Genomic DNA, 8,980 nt, shown 5'->3' with positions numbered 1-8,980 from the left:
GAGAGATGACATTCCAGGTTTCCTCCAGGGATCCTTCCAGGTCCTGGGGAGGAGAGAGCGCATCAAGGGAACTGGACTAAAAGGGACTGGGGACACCTGAACTTGCAAGCTGCCTTGGTGGGGTGATGTCAACCTTAGGGAATGGAGGGGGTGGGGGCAATCTTGGGGTTCAGGTGTGCTGTTTGGCCCCCAGGCGTGAATAGTGGAGGCTGGGAGACGCCTGAAGCCCTGCGTCATCTCCTCTGGGACCCAGGCTACCTCCCCCTGGCCCGACCTGCTACCCTCTGTGGTGGCCCCACCCGGATCCTGGCTTCCTGCTCCTCCCCAACACAGATCTTACCCTGCCAAGTGACCTAGCCTGCTCTGGGTCTTTGGGTCTGTCTAGAACTCTGGTAACCTGGGCCCTAACCACTGGTAGTTTTCTTAGTCTCAACTAGAGCTAGTCTCCTGCCAGCCCCTGCCCTCGCCCCCTTTCCCAGCGGTAACACAATGACAAGGGAAAGAGCAGTCTAATAGTTGGGGCCGGAGATACTGGCATGGAAGGTTGGGGGGCTTGGCCTCATATCCTGTCAGGCTGCCAAGGGAAGAGAGGAAACAAAAGACTTCCCCCTACCGGGACAATGAGCCTCCCACTAACTCTCCTCCACCCTCCCGTTGCTCCACCTTTCCACCCCCCCTCCCCCAGCGCACCGACTTTAAACTCCCCCCCCCCCCCCAGTCCTTCAGCTTCCCTCCTCTTCTTCTCCATGCCCCCTCCCCACCCCAGCAAGCTCTACCCTACCCCTTTCTCCTCCTCCACTAGGTCCCAACTGGTTGGGTTCTCTACTTGCTGACATATCAACAGCATTCCGGGGCCCCTTTTCTTGACAAGGTTGAAGGCAAGGTGGAGAGGCACCCCTGCAGTAGTAAGGGGTGAACTGCCCCACCTTGCCTCTCTTTTTTATTTTATTTATGTTTTTACTTTTTGTTTTCCGAGACAGGGTTTCTCTGTGTAGCCCTGGCTGTCCTGGATCTCACTCTGTAGACCAGGCTGGCTTCAAACTCACAGAGATTCGCCTGCCTCTGCCTTCCGAAAGCTGGGATTAAAGGTGTGCACCACCAATGCCCAGCTTAACCAGCCCCTATTAATAGTGAATATAAAGGATGAGCTTGGGGCTGAAAATGTGGCTCGGTTTGTTGACTGCTTACCCAGGCACCCGAAAAACCCGGGCTTGGTCCCTACGACTGCATAAACCAGCACGGTGGTACTTGCCTATAATCCCAGTCCTGAGAAGGAAGGAAGAGGATCCAGAGTTCAAGGTCATCCTCAAACATAAAGGAGTTGGAGGCCAGCCTGGGCTACATAATGCTGGTTTCAAAAAGAGAAATGGACAAGAAAAGATGCTGCTGCCTCTGTAGAAGAATGACACCCTCAACCTGGGCAGGCTCCTGTCAGCCAGTGACTTCTTGGCCAAAGAGGGAAGGCTGAGGGAGCAATCTGGTACTTGAGGTGGCACAGGGTGCCCATCTCAATGCTGACCCCAGTGCAAGGAAGAAACAGTGGGTCAGCAGATCTGGGGGCCTTTGACAGGTCACCGAACCTTCTTTTTAAACTTTGGTGTGTGTGTGCACGCACACACTCATGAGCACATGCACATGCAATCTTGAACCTGTGCCATGGCTTATGAATTAAAGATCATAGGAAAATTTGTGGGAACCGGTTCTCTCCTTCCACCATGTGGGGTCTGGGGAATCAAGCTCAAGTCTTCAAGATGGGTGGTGAGCAGCCGGGGGCGGTGGTGGCGCACCCTTTAATCCCAGCGCTCAGGAGGTAGAAGCAGGAGGATCTCTGTGATTTCGAGGCCAGCCTGGTCTGCAGAGTGAGTTCCAGGCCAGCCAGTGCTGCTTCACAGAAAAACCCTGTCTTGGAGGAAAAAAGAAAGAGAAGAAGAAAGTTCTGAGCTGGCAAATGGGCGCTGGGATCCTCTGGAAGAGCAGCCAGTGCTCTCAACCACTACGCCCCTCTCCAGTCCCAATCTGTATTCCTTTAAGTGTGTTCACATGTCTCTCAAATGGGTCTCTCAGCCTGTAGAACACGTAAGGGTTAGTATTATGTTATCCATATATAATGGGCCCTTTAGCAACGACACTGTGAAGTCCTGAACTGCCACCCCCAGTGAAAAGTACAACTATGGAGATAACCTCGGTGAAGCCCGAAAACCTTTAGTGTCTGATCTGAGCAAGTGATCATAGAACTCAGACACTAAGAAGATACTATGAACTGAAGAGATGGCTCAGTGGTGAAGAGAGCCTCCTTCCCTTGCAGGGAACCTGGGTTTGGTTTCCAGCACCCACATGATAGCTCACAGCCATCTGTAACTCCAGTAACAGGAGATTCAGTGACCTTTCCTGGCTGCTACAGGAAATGGGCATGCGTGTGGCACACAGATAAACATGCTCATGGTGATTAGAAGTGTTAGATCCCCTGGAACTGGACTGAGATATGAGGTCTCTCCAGCCTCATAACCTTTCTCTGAAAAAAATATACTGAGCTGGGCTGTGGTGGTGCACACCTTTAAGCCCAGCACTCGGAGATGCAGAGGCAGGTGGATCCCCAAGTTAGAGGTCAGCCTGGTCTACAGAGCAAATTCCAGGACAGCCGGGGCTACTCAGAAAACCCGTCTTGATAAACCAAAGCATGGTGGCCCATGTCTCGCACTCAGGAGGCAGAGGGAAGCAGATCTGTCTACATCATTGTGAGCTCCAGGCCAGTCAGGGCTGCATAGTGAGACCCTGTCTCAAAAACTGTTTTTAAAAAGGAATGGTTGGCGAGGGCTAATACAGCTTGATAAGATTTTACACAGCATAGGTGGAGATACTAACTTATTTAGTTCTTTGTGGTGTTATTTATCTTTGAGTTCTACAACGTTTTTGTTACCTGGGCCTCTGATAAGCTTGGAGGGGCCAACTGGAGATGTTTAGTTTGGCCTAGGACCAAAGGTTGGCCAGCATTTGTTCCCTTTCAGCTAACCCTGTATTCCTTAGGGCTACACGTGGTATTGCAGTCAGAGTCTCCCCCCGTAGGCCACATCTGGCTGCTGAGGGGGCTCCTGTCTGGACAAACAATCTCAACATGACCCCCACCAGAAGAAATGTACTTAGTGCCCGCAGGAGAACTGCCCATTCCTAGCTTAAGTTTAATCCCTTTAACCTGCATTGTTTTCGGTCTCTATCTGCCAACTGATGTTTAATTGCCTCTTACACTCCGGAGGCCGCCAGGAACCGGGCACACCTGCTTCCAGCATCCGCCCAAGCCCGATAGCATTAGAAGACCAATAAATCCACAATTTCACACGATCTTCAGTTACGGCAGGCGAGGGCATCCTCCCTTAGGGAAGTGGTGGGGAACCTCCTTCCCCCACCATACAGTAGAAATCAACTGGACCTGTGTTTTGTATTTTTTTTTCACACCTATGGTAAACTGCCAGTTAGGTCCCAAGGCTGTCGCAAGATCTACCAGCGCACATTTGGTTCTCCGCCAATTGGCCCCCCACAGACTCCAGTTCAATGCAAATCTACCCACATTTTCCTCCTAGTGACAGAGAGAGGTTCCCTGTTTGGCTTGTTTTCTTTTCATCTGTTTTTACTTGTTTTAGCACCTTGTGGACCTGGGTCACACAACAGACTAAGCCATTTATGTTTGTTGACCTTTTCCACCTCTTAGGGATTGTGTCCCTGTGGTGTTCAGGAGGACCAATAAAGCCCCCTGCCAGCCATTCAGTTGCTCAGCTCGCTTTCCTTCCTTCTCTCTCTCTCTCTCTCTCTCTCTCTCTCTCTCTCTCTCTTTCTCTCTTTCCCCTTGCTACCTTCCACCCATTTTTTTTTTTTTTTTTTTTTTGGACAGGGTTTCTCTGTGTAGTCCTGGCTGTCCTGGAACTTGCTCTGTAGACCAGGCTGGCCTTAAACTCAGAGATCTCTGTCTCAGAAGGGCATATGTGGTTGTCTCATCCCCTTCTCTGCTCCTGCTTCCCTTTGAGGCTCTTTCATTGCTGGTTTAAAAATCTTCTCCAATTCTAGGCGTTTCTGTGACTACTTTCGATGTGTTGTGTTCCAGAAGGTTTGCTGTGAGCAGAACAGCAGTGTGGCGATTGTCACGTGCTTCTTGAAGTTTCAATAAGTTGGAAAAGAACCACCAACTGCAATTTTTAAAAGATGTATCTATTTATTTGGTTTTTTTTTTTGGTTTTGTTTTGTTTGTTTTGTTTTGTTCTGTTTTTTGGTTTTTTGAGACAGGGTTTCTCTGTGGCTTTGGAGCCTGTCCTGGAACTAGCTCTTTTTTTTTTTAAATATTTATTTATTTATTATGTACACAATGTTCTGTCTGTGTGTATGTCTGCAGGCCGGAAGAGGGCACCAGACCTCATTCCAGATGGTTGTGAGCCACCATGTGGTTGCTGGGAATTGAACCTTTGGAAGAGCAGGCAATGCTCTTAACCACTGAGCCATCTCTCCAGCCCCTGGAACTAGCTCTTGTAGACCAGGCTGGCCTCGAACTCACAGAGATTCGCCTGTCTCTGCCTCCCAAGTGCTGGGATTAAAGGCATGCGCCACCACTGCCTGCTTATTTGGTTTTTTGAGAAAGGGTTTCTCTGTAGTTTTGGAGCCTGTCCTGGAACTAGTAAAAGATGCATTTATTTTTATTTTGTGTGTATGGGTGTTTTGACTACATAAGTATCTGTGTACCGTGTGCATGCAGTGCCCAAGGAAGCCAGAAGAGGGCATCAGTTCCCCGGGAACTGGAGTTACAGACAGTTGTGAGCTGCCATATGGGTGCTGGAAATTGAACCTGGGTCCTCTGGAAGACACTGCTCTTAACCACTCTGCCATTTCTCTAGTCCCACAAATGATTTTTAATTATGATTTTACTTTTGTGTTATATGTGTGTATATGTTCCCATGTGTGTGCAGGTGCCTAAGAGGTCAGAAGAGACCTTGGGATCCCCTGGAGCTAGAGTTCTAGGCAGTTGTGAACTGTGCCAGGTGGGGGTGCAGGGACCCAACTTCTGGTCCTGGCCAAGAGCAGCAAGCGCTTGTAATAACCATGCCATCTCTCCAGCCCATATATCATGATGTCTAGAAAAGCGGCATTTATTATAAACGCTCCTCATTGATCTCTCTGAGATGCTTTCATGATTGTTTTGTTTTGTTTGTTCTCCTGTTGGTTGTGCTGGCAATAGGACTCAGTCCTGTGTCTGATAAGCATTTGCCCTGTTACTGAGCCACATCGCCAGCTGTCTAGGTGATGCTGATACTTCCATTTCCTCCTCTCGGCTTGTTTCCTGTGAGATGTGTACTTTTTGCTGGGTGTGGTAGCTCATAGTCTATAATCTAGCACCTGGGAGGCTGAAGAAGGAGAATTGGGTGTTTGAGGGCAGCCGAGCAGGGCTACATGAGACCTTGTCCCAAGCAAATAGAAGGAGCCACTGAAATGACTTAGCCAGGAAAGGTACTTGCCAGCAAGCTGACGGCTTGAGTTTAATCCTTGGGACCCACAGGGTAGAAGGAGGGAACCAAGTCCTTGGTATTTTATTTTTTATTTTTATGTGTGGGAGTGCTTTGTCTGCATGTACGTGTGTGTGCCACAGGCACATACAGAAAAGGAAGTAAGATCCCTGAAATTGTAGTTAAAGATGGTTTTGAGCTACTGTGTTTGTGCTGGGGACTGAACCCATGTCCTCTGTAAGAGCAACAATTGCTCTTAACCCTGGAATCGTCTTTGTAGCCCTAAGAATCAACTCTTGCAAGTCACTTCTGAGTTCCACATTTTCAATGTTACCTGTGTATGTGTATATAAACACATGCATACACTAAACAAGCAGATAATGTTTTAAAAAAAATATTTGGATGGGTATGGTGCTGCTTGTTGGATGTAGAGACTAGAGAATCATGAGTTCAAGATCAGCCCGCGCTACATGTCAAGACTCTCAAAAACTGAAAAAGGCTTTGAGCAGTACACCTCTCTCAACAATGTACAATACCTCTACCAGATTCTTTTGTTGTTTTTTTTTTTTCTTTCTTTGGTTGTTGTTTGTTTTTGAGACAGGGTTTCTCTGTGCAGCTCTGGCTGTCCTGGAACTCAGTCTGTAGAGCAGGCTGGCCTCGAACTCACAGAGATCTGCCTGCCTCTGCCTCCCAAGTGCTGGTATCAAAGGCATGCACTACCACACCTAGCCCTACCAATTCTTTTTGTATAAGAGCTGTGGGGAGGTAGAGACAGGAGGATCGAGCGTTCAGAGTGAGCCTCACCTACATGGAAAGTTTGCGTCCAGCCCAGGACACGTGAGACCCCCATCCCAGTAATTAACAACAGTGAAAACGGGGCTAATAAAGGGCCATGTCCAATTTTAGGTTATTTCAAGTGTCGTTATGCCTGGGACTCACTGAAGAGCTGCTCAGGGCTGAGGATGTACCTGCAGGTGGAGTGTTTGCCTAGTGTGCTCAAAGCCCTGGTTCAATCCCCAGAACCCGCATAAATGCAGTGAAGTAGTGCATGCCTGCTGCGGTGCATGCCTGCTGCAATAGCAGCACCGAGCGGAACAGGAGTCAAATGCCACCTTCGGTTACACATTGATTTCTAGGCTACCCTGGGATGTCTCAAAAGGAGAAAAGGGGATGAGGATTGCTGGGGAGATGGCTCAGTGGGTTAAACACTTGCCACACAAGCATGAGGCCATGAGGATTTGGGTTCTGATCCTTGTAGGTATAAGTGTCAGGGTGGCACCAGCTTGTGACCCTAGCACAGTTGCGGGGGGCACAGACAGGTAATACCCAGGGGCTCTCTGTCCAGCTAGTCCAGCCAAAATAGAAAGCCCTAGGTTCAGAGAGAAACTGTGTCCAAAAAACAAGGTGAACAGCAACAGAAGACACCTGTGGTGAACTTCTGGCCTCTGCATGCAAAAAAGAGCGGGCATACACACCCAAATCACCTCCAGAAAACGGTTTAACGTGGTGGTATTTATTAACCAGGGCCAGGGAAGCAGCCAGACAGGTGAGGGGCGCTGGAGTTTAAACATCATGGAACTTTGAAATAATCTTGAACTTTGGACTTGACAGGGTTAAGCGTGCCAAGAGAGGAGTGCTGGGCTGTGAGAGATGTGGCGACTTCTACAGTTTATACTTTAGAGGGGTAGATAGCTAATCTGGTCTCTGTTATTTCCAACATACAGGAACTTTTCTTCTGGTTTATTCTTATCAATTTTTGGTTTTGTCTTTATAACATTTGGGGTGTGTGTGCACATGCGTGTGTGTGTCAGTGGGGGGGGGTCAGAGAAAAACTTGTAGGAATCATTTCTTTACTACTCAAACTTAGTCATTGCGTTTCACAAGGTCTTTTGCCCCCTCAGCCATCTTGTCAACCTCTTACTAAGTTTTGAACGTTAGCCTACAAAGTAGCGTGTTTTGTTACAACATTCCCTACCTACATTTTTGTCATTATACTTTGTTCTTGTTCTTCTCCCCTCTCCCATTGCCCTGCCTCTATCCTTTGGTTTCTATTTTTCTGAGACAAGATTTTACTGACTGGCTTAGAACCCACTAAGTACGGCAGGGCACAGTGGTCTCAAAATTCCGGCGGTCTTGCTTCTGCTTCCTTAGTGCTGGGATTATAGGCCTGCAGCAGTAAGCCCCGTTTACACATCCGGAAAAGTTTTATCTCTGTGAGGGCTCAAAACAAACCGTCAGGATGTGAAAGGGGAATCCTAGTCTGGGGTTGTGGGTCAGTGGGGGGTTCTGTCCAGAACACTTCATAAATCTGGTGAGCTGGTGCACGTCTGTAGTCCTGGCACTGAGGTCTCAGCAGGAGGATCGAGAGTTCAAGGTCATATTCAAATATATATAAAATCTGAGGTTTGCTTAGGCTAGAAAAAGGGGGGGGGGAGACTCCTGCTGTTAAGGTTATTCAGAAGGCCGGGGCGTGTGGTGTGTAACTATTGGCCTGGCAGTGTGTGAGTTCCTCATTGTTATTGCCTGGACACAGTTGATTGCTAACACTTGCCAAGCGGGAATGGGGAAGGGCTCCACGCTTTAGTTTATTGTTATTTTTTATATTTTCCAAGTTTTTTTTTATGTGTATGGGTGTTTTGCCTACATGTTTGGCTGTGCACCACATGCGTGCCTGGTGCCCACAGAGGTCCAAAGAGAGCATTGGATGGGGATCCAAAGGAACTGGAGTTAGAGACGGTTGTGAGCCACCGTGTAAGTGCTGGGAACCAAACTCACACCTTCTGTAAAGCCACATGTGCCCTGCACTGCTAACTCATCTCTCCAGGCCTTTAATTTTTTTTTATTAAATTTTTATCTATTTATTTATTGGGTTAGGTGGCAGCCAGTGCATGCCACAGTGTGCATGTGGCGGTCAGAGGACAGAGGACTTCTGGGAACCCATTTTCTCCTTGCACCATGTTTAGTCCGTCATTCAGACTCAGACTGTCACTTTAACCGCGGAGCCATCACTTCTGTGTTCCTCCAAAGTGTCCTCATACTGAGGAAAAAATGCTTGGGGATTTCTTTGGTTCTCTTTGGGACAAGCACTGATTCTGGGCTAAGACGAGTTCACACCTGCAGCAGGCAACTGAGGTAGTTTGGCCACAAAGCGGTTCTGAGGGCCGGGGGTCGGATTGTTGGAAGGAATGACTTCATCTGCACAGGATAAATGGAGGGTGCTTCCTGACCAGCGGAGTCAAAATCTCAGGCGTCACTTGCCTGGAAAAGGGAAATCACGGGATTTTCACCAGCTGTGTGTGAGCGAGTGTGTGTGTGTCTGTGTTTTGTTTTTTTTTTTTTTTAAGACTTGCAATGTAATTCGGCCTGAAACTTGCCCCTGCTTTCCTTTCAAGTAGAGGGGGTTACAGGTATGCAGCACCACACTGGACTTATGCAGGGCTGAGGAGCTAACCCGGGGCTTTCTGGGTACTGAGGAAACTGTCTGCTAAGCTCTCTGCCGA

This window comes from Microtus oregoni, unplaced genomic scaffold (assembly GCF_018167655.1).
Source record: "Microtus oregoni isolate MIOR12 unplaced genomic scaffold, Mior012 000003F_ref0000135, whole genome shotgun sequence".
Classification (NCBI taxonomy): domain Eukaryota; kingdom Metazoa; phylum Chordata; class Mammalia; order Rodentia; family Cricetidae; genus Microtus; species Microtus oregoni.
The sequence above is the reverse complement of the archived record's forward strand: the minus strand, read 5'-3'. Positions refer to the sequence as shown.